The 15,568-nt window shown below is 48.3% G+C and overlaps 1 pseudogene; it reads left to right on the forward strand.

Moving 5' to 3' along the window:
- The window catches only part of LOC109456243 (large ribosomal subunit protein eL28 pseudogene), a 177,104-nt pseudogene extending 162,034 nt beyond the window's left edge, over nt 1-15,070 (forward strand).
- Nucleotides 15,071-15,568: the final 498 nt, after the last annotated feature.

A 15,568-nucleotide genomic window follows, 5' to 3' on the forward strand; every position in this document is an offset into this window, starting at 1 on the left:
CCTGCCCCCCTCCTGGAAACGGTGCTGTCCGAGGATTGCTTGGTCATGGGAGCCAGGGAAGGGGAGGTGGGCTTTTCATAAGCCACAGCGTTTTCCAACCATTTTATCTCATTCATTTATTCTCAGTCACCCAGCTTGTTAACACATTTATATTGAGTGTGTTCTATGTCCAAGCGCTGTGCTCGGTGCTGGGTGTGCCACGGTGAACAAGGCAGATACTCCTGTCCCCACGGACCGTACCTTCTGGTGGACATTCAGGCAAAATGCAAGTAAACAACCAAAGCAACTCTTTCAAAATCGCAAGTTGTGATGAGTGCTGAAGAGGGAACCCACAAAACATTGGGATAAAGAATCAGAAGGCACCCACGGACCCTTAGACAGTGTCCAGGTGGCCACTCTGCTGAGGGGAGGATATGCTGGAACCTGGCCTGAGAACTAACCAGCCGAATGAAGTGCAGGGAGGTGCGCAGAGGAGGCAGAAGGCATGGCTCAGGCCGTGGTCCCTCCATGGGCAAGTGTCAGATGTTCCAGAAACACAGACGAAGCCAGTGCGGCTGAACCAGTGATTCAGGGGGCAGGCTAGACAGAAAGATGCGACAGACGGGCAAGGAGCATGGCCTGGGAGGAGTCAGAATTCCATCGTACATGCAAATATGGGGGAGTGATGGGATGTTAGTAATGTCTTAGAAAGCTCCTTCTGCTGGCTAGAGAACAGCCTGGAGAGGACCAGTGTCCAGGCGACCTGGGTTCAAGTGGCAGGGCCTGCACCCTTCCCATCTGCCCAACGCTGTGCCGTGCACCTTGGCAAAGGCCGGTGGGTGGGAGGGGAGAGCTAGGGAGCCTTGTTCACATTCTCAAAGGCTTAAACTGAATATCTGCTACATCTTTTCAATGCAAAGTTAGACACATAAAAGTGTGTTCTCTGGAGCCTGTGTTTCCTACTGGAAACAGACAGAACATAGCCTTCCAGGAGACCTGTACCCATTTACCTGCAAACAGTGGGAAGAAATGCTGGTTTAAAAAACGGCCTGAAGGGTCTTTGTCTCAGGACCTCTTCTCTTTCCTATAGAACCTCCTCACCTCTCCCCTGCCTCCTGGTAAACGAGCCTGAAAACATCAATAAGGAGGGGGCTGCCAGGTTCAGTGGATTTCTAGCAGGGCAGCTGCAGTATACAAGAGGGCACCATTCACGTCCAAGTGCATGCACATGGCGCCCCCTGGAGTCGCGTAGCCACACACAGAGATGCTGCCTAGGACGTGGGGTCTAGTGGGAGAAGGAGGCAGAGATGCCAGGTTGACGTGCTTGATGGCAAAGAAGGGAGATGCACATCTTGAGAGCCGTCTAAAGAAACTGGAAGGTGCGAGAGGGACACGAGAGGCTAGTGGCTTGAGAGGGCCGTGGGCCAAGAGGGAGACTTTCCTTAGATTGGGAGAGCCTTGAAAATGTCTAGATGCCGATGGGGAGGACTCAAGAGTCGAGAACCCTCAATACATCAAGAGGCATGAGAAACATTAGCACGTCATCGGGACTTTCACTGGTATTTCTTTGATGTCTGGTTTATCAGTCAAGGTTCCCCAGAGGCACAGGACCAATAGGCTACGGAGATGTAGATATTATATAAAAACAAGATTTCGTATAAGGATTTAGTTCACGTGATTATGGAGGCTGACCAATCTGAAGCTGTGCCGTCGGCTAGCTGGATAGAGACCCAGGAGAGCCGATGGTGTGGTTCCAGTCTGAACGCCAGCAGGCCCAAGATCCTAGAAGAGCCAATATTTCAGTTCAAGTCCAAAGGCAGGGAAAAAAAAACAAGAACGTATGTTCCAGCTCAAAGGCAGTCAGGCAGGAGAAGTTCTCCGCGTACTGGTTCCAGGGTACCTCTGATGCCCGCAACCCTGCCCGTTTCTGTCCACTGTCCCTTGTTTATATCTCCTCAGGATTCTGGTGGAGTGTGCTGAGGGCCGGCTTCCCGTGGGAGCCGACTGGGGGGAGCATGCAGGAGCCCCGCCCTGAGAGTCTGCTGTGGACTCGCCTCCTCACAAGTGTGTGTAAGGCCCTGTGTTCTGAGAAGGCTCCAATCAGCCCACAGGGTCACCCTAAGCTAACCTCACCCCCCTTCATTGGGATGATGAATTTGGGCCCTTAGCTGAGCCCAGGTCACTTTCTTTTAATGCCTCTCATTAGCTGTGTGACCAGTGGCAAGCCAGGTGACCTTTCTGAGCCTCAATTACCCCATCTGTAAAGTGGGTATAAGACCTTCCCAGGGGCTACTCTCTCTCTGCAGCTGACTTCATCCTAAACTGTGGACTCTGTCTTTGGGAAGGATTAAGTTTGGCCACTCTTTCATTCATTCATTCACTCACTCAGGAACTAGACTGCCCTCTGGGCTGCCAGACTGTGTGTCTGACCATTATCCATCAGCTTAAAAGCAGCTTCCTTCTCTTTTCTCTTGTCTTCAGGTCTAAGGATTTTTTAAAATCATCTTCATTGAGGTATAATTTACATAAAATAAAAATTTATGCACTTTAGGTTTATAGGTCAAAAATTTTTTTTAATGTATATGCCTGTGTAACCCCCACCCTTGTCAAGGCAGAGCACATTTCCATGACTCTGGAAGGTTCCCTCCCCTTGCAGTAAATCTCCTACCCACTTCTTCACCATCAAACAACCATCGATCTGATTTTTGTCTCTTTCCCTCAGCTTAAGTTTTCATTTACTTTTATTTTTGCTGGTATGTTTTCTTTTTCCTTTTTGCTTTAGGACACACGTCTCCTTGGTAAAATAATATTCATTTTTCTGCCAGCTACCTTCTTCAATCATTGGTGATAATGGCCCAATATAACACATACACACTAACCCACACACCTACACATACCTACATATTTACGCACACAATATATTCACTCACACACCCACACTCACACACATACATAAAATACACAGACTTACATACATATTTTAGGTTAAGGAAACTTTGGCGAGGCTCAAGAAGACACAGGTCCAGGTAAGACAAAACAGTTTTGTTGTTATCAAAACTCTTCATGTTGGTACACACACACACACATACACACACACACACACACACACACACGTGCACACGCGCACACACACACACACACAGCGCCCAAAGCCGAGAACCATTTGCTACCACCTTCTGCTCCCTTGTCAGAGTCAGAGCAAGAGGAGAAAAATCGGGATTCTTGCCCTGTCTCAAAAGTAAAAGGGACAAATTAGTTTCTTGTCAGTGCACTGCAATAAATACATTGTCATTTTTATCCCCCAGTGAATCATAGTCTCCATTTCTCCCGTAACTATTATACAGTCTGCTGGCACTATATCATTTTTTGGTAATTTTATTTTCACCAATTGTTTTATGAAATTTTTGAGTTTTATGGACACTAAAACAAATCTAGCCTGCGAGTGTTATAGCCCTTTAAATCATCAGCAGGAAATCTCAAGGTTCCTCCAGACTGTGGTGGAAGGAGGCTTTAGGGAAGAAAGATGGCCCCTAGCTTATAAACTGAGCAAAAACCCAGAGATAAGTTTGTAAAAGGGACATAGATCATGGCGGGGGAGAACTGGGGTGTAAAACATCTCCCTGCTCAGTTCCTATAAGAATAAAACTGGACTTTTATTTAGCAGAAACACTAAAGTAGTTGGGGGAACGGAACACACAGTCTACCCAAGCTTTCTTAGCCACAACCACCTGCATTTCCCTCCGAGTCTCTGTGAGACACACACCACAGCCAAAGAGAAGGGGCAAGTTAGGGACCCCTCAGGGAAGCGGGGCATGTCCGCGATGTCCCCACAAAACAGCCCTCCTGCGAATGTCAAAGTCACATCCCTGTGATGACAAGTGACAAAAAGGGATAAAAACAGATTCTAAAGTGCAAGTGAAAAAATAGAAAACCCAACAAGATGAGAATAGCTAAATCGATTTGAAAAAGCCTGGCCTTACCAATTATTAAAATGCATTATAAAGCTACAATAATAAAAGCAGTCTGTTACTGGCATAAGACTAGACAGATAAATCGATGGAATGAAATAAATAACCCTGAGTTAAGAACTTGGCCTATGAAAACTGAAGGACCACGTATCAGTCGAGAAGGGATGGATTACTCAGTAAATGCTATCTGTACATTGGGCTATTTGGGAAACCGTCCATTTAGATCTTCATCTCATTCTAGAGTCGAAAAAATAACAACTAATGGGTGAAACAGTTGGAAGTAAAAATAAAACAAGAAAAGGCTAGAAGAAAACATAGAAAGAAAATGATTTGATGTCTGGATGCATAAGGTTTTATCCATGACCTTGGACAAAACTGCCAAAGAAAAAGACAGATTTACCTTCCAAAACACTTGTATGCCTGTATTTCAACACATACAGGTAAAGGTCAAAAGTCAAACCGACAAACCTTTTTTTTTGTTGTTTTACATATAAAGGTTAATGTCTATAAAGCGATAAAGAAAATCACCGGCCCTTAATGCAACAGGCAGACGATAAAACCCTATAATTTATCAAAGAATAAATATAAATATCTCCTCAGCATAGGGAAAACTTTCCAACCACACTAGTTGTGATGGTTAATTACACGTGTCACCTTGACTGGGTGACAGAGTGCCCAGATATTTGGTCAAACCTTATTCAGGGTGTGTCTGTGAATGTTTCTGGAGGATACGAACGTTTGACTTGGGAGATTAAGTAAAGCCAACTGCCCTCCCCATTCTGAGTGGGGAAGGCCTGACCCTCCTCCAAGTAAAAGAGACTTCTTCCTGCCTGGTGGCCTTTGGACTGGGGCATCAGCTTTTTTCCCACCATTGCGACTCAAACTGAAATACTGGCTCTTCCTGCGTCTTGAGGCTGCTGACATTCAGACTGGAACTACACCAATCGCTCTCCTGGGTCTCCAACTTACAGACTCACCCTGCAGATCTTGGGGCTTGTCAGCCTCCACAGTCCTGGGAACTAATTCCTTAAAATAAATAAACAAACAAAAAATCAACCAGACGAGCAAACAGGAATCCTATTGGTTCTGTTTCTCTGCAGAACCCTGACTAACACAACTGCTCCTCAGTGAGCAGGATGGGAACAGGGTTTGGTGACATTAGGGCACATTTTTTCTACTCCAGGAAGCCAAAGGAGGGTGCCAGGGCCAAACATGGGGCTGGCTTAAGCAGGTGAGTTTCCAATACTGGAAGTCACGGAGGCAGGGAAGAGTTGGGGTCCGTGGTCAATATTCACAGGTCCTACCTGCCCCACTTCCGTTTCTCCTTGCATGGGTTCTAGCCCCCGTTTTACTCTGAGCACCAGCCTGCACTCACTGTCAGGCCACGTGGTTTGAGCTCAGCTGACCCAACCTCTGTGTGAGCACCAACACATGCCTGGCCAGGCAAAACGCCACATTCTGCCAGGCCGGTGACTGGTTCACACCAACGTGAGTCAATCCTGGGTGGATGCTGAAACTATCATGAAAATGAAAAATCTTCTTAGCTCTGGGGTGGCTAAGCAGCGCAGGTGGAAGTCGAGGGCTATAGTAGCCATTTTGGCTGAGAATCAAGAACACAGAACGGAAAGGAGCCCGAAAAGATAAAGCAGAGTAGATTCCTGGTTGACGTCCCGGACCCGGCTCTTCCTGAAGGCAGACGAGTCTCTAGATGCTTCGATGATACAAGTCAAGAAAGTGGCTGACAAATGGAGTTCAGAGTTCGGAGAGCAAACACAGGAACAGGACTGAAACAAAGAGTAGTAAGGGGGGTGAGGGGTGGGAGATGAGGGTAAGGGGGATCAAATATATGGTGATGGAAGGAGAACTGACTCTGGGTGGTGAACACACAATGGGATTTATAGATGATGTAATACAGAATTGTACACCTGAAATCTATGTAATTTTACTAACAATTGTCACCCCAATAAATTTAAAAAATAAATTAAAAAAATAAAACGAAAGGAGGGGCAAAGAGAAGGAGGGCTCCGTCATTCCTGAGAAATGATCTTGAATGGGTAGGGCCTCGGAGGAAAGGGTGGACCTGAGCTGTCTTCCCAGAGTCTCAGGCGCCTGACATCCACCTCCCTAGAGAAAGAGAGAGGGCAGGGGACACGGTCTCCCACTCTTCCTGAAAGCGCCTCTCTGCCTCTAAGGTTCTGCCTGTCCTTCTGGAAATCCGCTGTGCACGTATCATCAGTGCCTGGGACTCAGCCTCCCAACACCAGATGGGGGATGAAAGCCACTGCGTTCATTAGTCAAATGCCAAAGGTGCTCGTTATCCCCAGTGAACTTTGCAGAAAGGAGCCCAGTCTCATGCTGTCTCATTCACCTCCCTCTTACTTCCTCTTGCACCAGCTCCCCACCCAGCCCCTATATCTAATTCCTCCAAGCTTGGTCAACTCCCTAAATGTCCCTCATCCACCCTCATTTCTCTGTCCCCACTGCCTCCCGTGAGCCTAAACTTCCATCGTCTCTCCCTGGACCACGCTGAGAACCTCCTTGTCCATCTCCCAACTTCCCTTCTTCCCCTGGCATCCTTTCTCAGCTCCAGCAGGGCGAGCTTTCCGAAATGAAAATCTGAAAATGGTATTCACCTGTGTAGGACCCCCCCCCCGCCCCCCGCACCTCTGCACCTTTGCACTGCTCACGGCATCTTTAATATGGCTTGTCAGTCCGAACGTGATCTAGTCCCAGCTAATGCCACAGCTCCGTCTGTCACCTTCCTCCTCTCTCCCCACAAGCCCCAGGCCTCCCTGTTTTACTTTCTCCAGCGTGCATTTTTGTTCAGTACACTTTCTGTTCTAGCATAGCATATATACAGAAAGGAGCAAATGTTCCACGTATGGAGATTTACAAAGTGAACACATCTATGAAACCAGCACCCAGATTTTAAAAAGAGAGTATTACCTGGGCCCCAAAACCCCTCATCAAATCCTCTTCTAGTCACTACCCCACAAATGTAAACACTTTCCTGCTTTCTGGCCATAGATCCCGCTGCCCATTTTGGATGTAAATGGACTCACAAGGTAGCGTCTTTTGTTTCTGGCTTGTTTGGCTCAACATGATGCCCATGAGACGCATCGTGTAGCAGGACTTCGTTTTCAGGGCTGCGTAGTATTCCAGGGAATGAATATACGACCGTCCGTTGATCCGTTCTACTGCTGATGCACACGGGGATATTTTCCAGCTTGGGTTACTGTGGATAAAGCGGCTGTGGACATCCATTGCATGTGTATGCTTTTTGACAGACATAAGCCTTCATTTCTCCTGCATCCTGGTCCTGGCATTGGGGCGGAGGCCACTTTGCCCAGAAAGGAAGCTCTCCCTGTGTCCCTCCTGAAGCTCGAGGAGGCACAGTATAAAGGGTGCACACACATGCAGACGCACACACGTGTGTACACACACAGCTTTAGGAGCCGTGCTCAGGGAGCACATAACCATACACACCCACAGGTGTCATGGCTCTGAGAGGTCGGCTAGCTGGGCACACACTCTCAGGCCATCCGTCCACACGCATGCCCATTCCAGGTGGGTGACTCCCGACCCATGTGTGAACACACAAACACACAAACAGATCCCCACATGAACTGTTGAATTTGTCTCCACTGAGCTGTTTTCTGCTTCCAGAAAGATAAATGTCCTCCCCTCACAGATGAGCTGCCGACCCCACAAATCACCGCTCCTCGGCTCCGGTGCCCTCCCACCCCCCGACCCTCCCCCATTACTCATCCAAAGGGGAAATGCAAAGAGTGGTAATAATTAGACAAGGACAAATCACTGGACTGGGTGGGGAATGGCTTCACTCAATAAAGGGCTGTTTCCCTAGCAACCAGGGCAGATGCTGCGGTGTGGGGGGGACCCAGGAGACCCACAATGGGGGGTTATGGGGAACTGCAGTCCAGGGCCATGTCTAGCAGGAGAAGTTTAGGGGCCCCAGGAGCTGGGGAAGGGGCAATCCAACCCCAACCCCAGGCACACTCATAAATTTTGCTTTCCAGGCACACAAGCAGTGAAAGGGAGATTGATGACAATCTGTCATGTCTTGTATTCTACATTAAATGGTGCAAATCTTGCCATTTTTTTCAAAAGCTTATCTTTTGCTTCTGAAGAGTTGAAATTTCTAAAATCCGGTTTTAGTTTTAAATATGATTACATGTACTATATACTTCTTTTCTAAAAATCCATGTAGTACAACAGTACATAAAGCAAAAAAGTGAAAGTCCCTGTTTTTTAAGCCCAGCTTTCCTCCCCTGAGGTAGCATCATTACCCATTTTCTAGAACTTTCTACAGGCACATACAAATATAGATACAGCCAGCAGGGTAATAATAAATCTAACTCTTACATAGCACGTCCTATGTGCCGTACACACTGTTCTAAGCGCTTTATGTCAATTTGCTCAGTCCATACTCTTAATAACCCTATAAGGCAGACACTGTTATAAACTACTTTTCAGATAAGAAAGGTGAGGCCCAGAGGCCAGTATGTAGCAGAACCAGGATCCAAACCCAGGCCCAGAATCCAAACCCCTGTCCGCCACACACTGCTGCTTCTTGTATCCCTAAAATAATGTGCTAATTTCCATCTTATTTTCTGCCTTTCTGTATAGAATCCTTGAGAAGATAGATCAGAGGGGGAGGGAGGGCTCCAAAGCTTGTTGAAGAAGCAGAAGGCGGCAAGGGAAGAGGGGCTGGGAGCTGCAACCCAGGGTTGCTGGGTATCCTACTTTGCCGCACCCAGGAGGGAGGGCTGGGGCTGCCCGGGGACGCCCGCATTGACTGCCACAACTTCCAAGCCGCATGAAGAGACTGACGCCCTGGCTTGGCACAGAGGAAGTGCAGCTGCTCACCTTCAGAGGATCGTACGGTTTGGGAACACTGGACGAGGTCATCTGGGGAAACACCAGCCTCTCTTCCCATTTGGCTGGGCCATGTCAGCATGTGTTCTCAGGGCTGGGGGAGACCTCACAAGTTGTCAAGTTCAACTCCATACCAGAAGCGTCAGCTGCCCTGTGGCCGTGTCAGGGATGCCGTGCTGTGGAAAGTCCTTGTCATTTGGAGCTGCAAGCTGGATGTCTGGGAGTTCCTCGTCCCTCCAGGGACATACAGAGAGAATGGAACCCCCTTTTACATGTCAACTTTCGTTCCTTCGAGAACAGCACTCTACCCCTATGGATTAGTTTCCTAGGGCTGGCATGACTCATTACCACAAACTCGATGGTTTAAAACCACAAGAAATTATTCTCTCACAGTCCTGAAGGCCCTCCAAAATCAAGGTGTCGGCAGGGCTGGTTCCCTCTGGAGGGTCTGAGGGACTTAGTTCCACACTCTCTCTCTGAGCTTCTGGTGGCTGCCAGCAGTGGTCAGCATTCCTTGGCTTGTAGATGCGTCACTTTAATCTCTACCTCTGTCTTCACATCCCCTTCTCATGTTTCTGTGTCTCCTCTTCTTATAAGGACACAGAGTCACTGGATGTAGGGCTCCCCCAGGTATTCCAGAATGATCTCAGCTTGAGATCCTTACCTTCATTACATCTGTCAAGACCCTTTTTCCAAATAAGTTCAGAAATATTAGTTGATTCCAGCTGCTGGGACAAAACACCACCAACTGGGTAGCTTATAAATGACAGAGATTTCTCTCTCACAGTTCTAGAGGCCGAGGTGCTAGACCCGGGTTGCTGCATCGCCGTGCGAGGGTTCTCTTCCTGCGTCACAGCCTTTGCCTTTTCACTGTGTCCTCACATGGCGGAAGGGCCGAGGGAGCCCTGTGGGATCTCTTTTATGTGAGCACTCATCCCATTCACGAGGACTGTACCCTCATAACCTAATCACTTCCCAAAGGCCCCACCTACTAATGCCCTCAGCTTTGGGGGTTAGGATTTCAACATAGGAATTTGGGGGCTGGGGACACAAACATTCAGACCATAGCAGGTCACAGTCACAAGTCCCAAGAGGACATATCTTTTGGAGCTCCTTCACTCAATCTAATACACCCCTGAGTTCTTTTTTTTTTTTTCTTCTGACATTAAGTACCTCTATGAAGTAACAGATTACATTGTAAACCAAGACACCAGAATGTAAATATACAGCTGAGTGTTTCCTCTTCAAAATAATCACACGGAAGGGGCAAGCTCTTAGTTTTAAAAGGTTGCCATTGCTGAGCGCATGTTGGAGCCTCTTCGCAAGTGTCTTCACTCCCTTTGGAAGCATCTTCTGGATGTCCTCGTTGGTGGCCTGTCTCCATCCTCAAAGAGCAGAATTACCTTTCTGGAAACTGGACCCACATCAGAAGAGAAAGGAATAGAAAGGTCTTTCCCAGAACTAAAAGCCTTGCCGTGGGTATCCTGGCTGGGTCTCTGCATCACGTAAGTTCTATGTCCCAAGCTGATGGCAGATCCAAAGCACTGCTCTCCTCTGACGGCTGCCTGGAGTGATGTTCTGAGTTGCGACAGCCCTCCAGGCGACGGTAGCACATCAGAATCCAGGAAGCAGAGGCGCCATATTTGTTAGGCGCCTCTAAGTTCTTTAGTCTGCCAAGAAAACAGCATCAGTTTTCCTGCCAATCCTCAGATGGCAAAACGCCAAGTCCGTTTTATTCCCATTGGTACTGGTATAGCCTACCTAATGGCCCCCAAAAACCAGTAGATGTTTTTCCATCTTTTCCACCAAGATGTCCTAAGAAGACTTGGCACTTGGTCAAGTTTAAAGTCTTGAAGCACTCTATCAAATTTCATCAAGCTACAAGGAGCAGTGTTGAGAAGAGAAAGCACTAGGCTTAGTGCTTAGAGCACCTGCTCTCCCTATGTCTGTGTCCCCTCGTTCTCCAGAGGGAGAGTTTGATTGGTCATTGGCTGGCCAATGGGTAGACTGACCTTGGACCAGACTGCCCAACAACCAGACAGATTGCTTTTCAAAATTGACTGAAAGCAAGAGCTACAAAAAGAGTTAAGGAGGCGTCCACTTGAGATGTAGAATTGAGCCCTTCAGAGGAGTTGGGGAGAACTCCTTGCACTCGGTAGGAGGGAGAGATTCAGGGAAGCCGCTGACTCGCCAAATCTCAGCTTTGGTGCCTGGCACGTGGTAAACACCCCACACTGCTCAGCCTCGAGTTGCTGAGACTATTAATGCTGATATTCTTAAGGAAGAAAGCAAGCGGAGTAAACGGGCGAGACACAGAAGAGGATCTGCTTGATGCCGGACTAAAGCAATGAAGAGAATGGGGGAAACATTTCTTCTCTGTGCCCTTGTAACAGTTTCACTGATTCCCAGGGGGTGAGGGTGGGGGATGGAGAATTGCTACCAGAACCACAGGGCCCCTGGCTGTTTGTTTTCATATTACACACTTATGCCCAGGCCACTGTCATTATATCTAGGGATCAGGGGTTGGGCACCCACTAAGCACTGGGCACTTTGCATGTGTTATCCCTCCCCCACTTTAACCTCTCCTGGCCTAGTGCTGCCACGGCGGGTGCAGCATTGAACTAAGTGGGCAAGCCCTGCCCTCAGAGGGCTTCTCTTCCAGTAGGGCAGTGCAAATGGAGCAAATAAGCACCTTGATATACAATACGTATTATATAATATGCATCATGCCTTTTGCATTGTCTATTGTATTTTACATAGATATAATTTCAGCTAGTGAACCACGCAGTGAAAATAAATACTGAAGCAGAGTAAAGAGGTGGAGAATGAAAGCGGTGTTGTTTTAGGTAAGGTGGGCAGGAAAGGCATCTGAGAAGGTGATATTTGAACAGAGACCTAAAGGCGTGCAAGTGTGAGCCAAGAAAGAGCTGCAGGGAGAGCATGCCAGACAGAGGGAACAGCAAGTGCAGAGTCAAATCAGAACGTGCAGAGGAATTACTCAAGACATTTTTTTTAAATGCAGATCCCTTGGTCCCAGCTTCAGAGATTCTGGTTTAGTAGGTCTGGGGGGGACCCAGCTATCTCCATTTTCATGTTCCTCGAGTAATTCTGATACAAGTGGTCTGTGGTCTTACATTTCCCCTGTCGTGTAGGTCCTCGGTCATTCCCAGTGAATCTGCTGTATGTTTTTATAAAAGCCCAGAGGCTTTAGGGTTTAAGACCTACAACGCGGTGAAAGTTGGCTCCCAGAGCACGGCACATCCTCCCCACCCCTTCCTGTGCATCCATGTGGTCATCACCGTCTGAAATGGGGGCTCTGGATGAGCAGGCTGGGGGTGCACAGGCTGTACCTGCTGGTGGCAAGCCAAATACTCGGCCCCTCACCCCAGAGCCCTGCTCTCCTAACTTAGGGCAAGGTTCAGTGATGAGAAATGCCCCCTTCCAGATGCAGGCTTGGTCCACCCACTCGGTCCCCCGGCACCCACACTGCACCCCTCAAAGACTCTGCAATCAGTACAGAGTCTTTATGATAAAGGCAGCCGTGGGCTCTGGCAGACGGAGCGCAAATCCCAGGTCCATCCCTTATTGACCACATGACTTAGGGCTAGTAGGAGAGGGCACGAGGAAAGCTATTGGTACAATCTCTGGTTCACAAAGGCGTTTCATAAAATGCAACCCTTAATATACATGATGTTATCATTCAACTCAAATGAATTTGCTGTACCCACCAGCCCAGTCTCAGTATGGTGGCACCTTTAACAAAACACCGTCCAATAATCGGAAAGTTACTGGAAGTCATTCTATTCTTCCTCTGCTAGGGAATGTCAAGGATGTCAAAATCATCACCCCTCACACTGCTTTCTAGGATCCCATTTGCACATCCTTTATCCTTTAATTTTCTCACCTCTCCCCACCCCCCAAATCCTCTTTCTCAACTTCCGGCCAATACATTCTTTAACTTCTACCCACAGGGCCCTTCACGTTTTCTTCCCCATCTTCTCTCTATTGTATATCCTAGCCTTTCAGATGCAACTTCCCAGGCTCCACTTCTGTGTCCACACCCCCCATAATAATCATGACTGTCATTACAAATGTTGCATCTTTGGGGCGATCGGCAGAGGAAGTGATGATATTTAACCCACAAGCACTCATGATCATCCCTCAAATGCAAATGGTGTGGGCTGTGGCATGTGCACGGATATGCACACATGTGGCAGGCACATTTGTGCACACATATGTGATGTAACATGCATATGTGTGCCCATGTGTCACGTGGCCATGGTAGATGCCCAGCATTGCACATGCATCCTTAAGCACACACATGCACATTTGTATACACATGTGCTATACCATGAATGTGTGTGCACACGTGTGGGCATTATGTGTGCTGTCACATGTGCATATACATGCACAAACATGCAAGGCACATTTGTACACATATGTGCCATAGCACGTGCCGATATGTGCATGCACGTGCCGTGTGTAAATGGTGTGTGCTGTAGCGAGCACACATGTCCACATACACACATGCCATGTGGGCTCCAGGGTTCTGTGGGCAGGCCTGTGTCAAGGCAAAAGACCGGCCAAACAGCAGCCAAGCTCGCCTCCCACAGCCAGTCGTCCCTCCCACTGGCCTCAAGAAACAAAGACAGTTTAGCAAGAACTCCCCAGCTAAGCGGTTTTTATAAGACCTTCAGCCAGCAGCCGCCTGGCTGAGCTGAACGTCTCACTTTATTAGTGAGTTTGGCCTTGGGTGTCTGGCTGTTTGATCAATCCTGCCGGGGGTCAGTGATATTTCCTCCCAGCCCCCGCCCCCGCCTCTCCACGCACCTGATGAACAGCGGTGCCCCTGGACCACTGATCACCTATTGATTTTCCCGCGGAGGCTGCATCCCCCGCCAGCTGCCATCTCCAGCCCTGTCACCGGGACCACTTGGTGACTAACTGATCCCCCGACCCCTCCCAAGCCCCCCTCACTTCAGACCTAGCTCCCCTCCCCGCTGGCCCATCCTGCCCAACTGGCTTTGTCTATGTCCAATCCCTACCCTGTCTTTCAGGGCTGAGTGCTAGGGCCACTGACACCCAAGTCAAGGCCTTTTCCCAGTGACCTACCTGCTCCGCCCCCCAGGCAGCCTGGCTTTAAATCCCAGCTGTGTGACCTTGGGCAAGTCACTTCAACCCCCTGTACCTCAGTTTCCTTATTTATACAGCTGGGGCATATTAATACCTACCCATCCTATATATAAGGCAGCAGTTTCCAAAGTATGCTCTGGGGACCTCTGGGGGTCCCTGAGACCCTTCTGGGGTGTCCATAGTAGTTAAAACTATGTTCATAAAAACACAAAGATGTTATTTATTTGTCTTTTTCACTCCTAATTAAAGATTTTTCTTTTAACTCTCAGTGGAGTGTTCCAGAGACTATATGACATGTGCTATCTCAAAACCTTGAATGCAGAAGCAGATATGAACACCCAGCTGTTTTCTATTAAGCCTGACATTATGGAGATGTGCAAAAATGTAAAACAATGACACGCTTCCTTCCTCCTAAATGTTTTGTGTTGGGAAATATTGTTATAGCTCATAAAATATTTACGTTAGCATGTAATGTGTTTATTACTGCGATTTTAAATTATAAACAAATATTATTGCAATTTCCCCATTTTAACTCCTCAGATGGTAAACAGTGACAGATATGACCCACACGAGCAAGAGCTCTTTGAGATCCTGAATAATTTTTAAGAGCATAAAGAGTTCTTGAGATCAAAAAGTTTGAGAACTGGCCTCTATCCATCTCCGGCTGCCACAACGAGGGAAACCATTGCCGTGTCCGCACATCTGCAACGGATGGTCGTAGGCAACTGCTCCAGCTTCCTGATCAAACGGAACAAGCAGACGTCCAGCACCGAGCCCAGTAATCTGAGGGCCCCCAACTCCTTCCGCTACAACGGTCTGATTCACCGCAAGACAGTGGGCGTGGAGCCAGCTGCCATCGGCAAAGGTGTGGTGGTCATCATGAAGCAGAGATCTGGCCAGCGAAAGCCGGCCACCTCCTACGTGCAGACCACCGGCAACAAGAGCGCCTGGGCCACCCTCAGCAGCATCCGGCACATGATCCGCAAGAACAAGTACCGCCCAGACGTGGACATGGCCGCCATCGCTGAGCCAGCGCCATCCTGCGCAGCCAGAAGCCCGTGACACTCCTGAGCACCTCCCTCCCAAAGCAATAAAGCATGAAGTGTCAGCCAACTTTCCTCCCCCCCAAAAAAAGTTTGAGAACTGTTAGAGGAGACCCAAATGGCGGAGTAGATAAACGCTGTGCTTGCCTCATCCCATGAGCACATCAAAATTATAACTAAATTATAAAACACTCAACCTGGAGAACCACCTGAAGTCTGGCTGAACAGAAGTTTTATAACTAAGGATATAAAGAAGCCACATCGAGACTGGTAGGAGGGGCAGAGATGCAAAACAGGCTGGTCCCACACCCACATGTGACAGTTGAAAACTAGGATAGCTATCTCTGTGTCATGCAAGGTCTCCAGTCCCGCTCCCCACACAAGAACGCAGGATACGGTGAGGCCAAAAAGGAACACCCACGGAGCCATAAATAGGGGAGTCATACCGCTGTATTCTCACTGGCGGCTGGGTTGGAGACACGGGAAGCAGGAGCCACACGATCCACAATCCGCCGTCTACTTCTCTGCCAACCCACCCCACTTGCTAGC

This window comes from Rhinolophus sinicus, chromosome 13 (assembly GCF_057876585.1).
Source record: "Rhinolophus sinicus isolate RSI-liver-muscle chromosome 13, RSI-T2T, whole genome shotgun sequence".
Classification (NCBI taxonomy): Eukaryota; Metazoa; Chordata; class Mammalia; order Chiroptera; family Rhinolophidae; genus Rhinolophus; species Rhinolophus sinicus.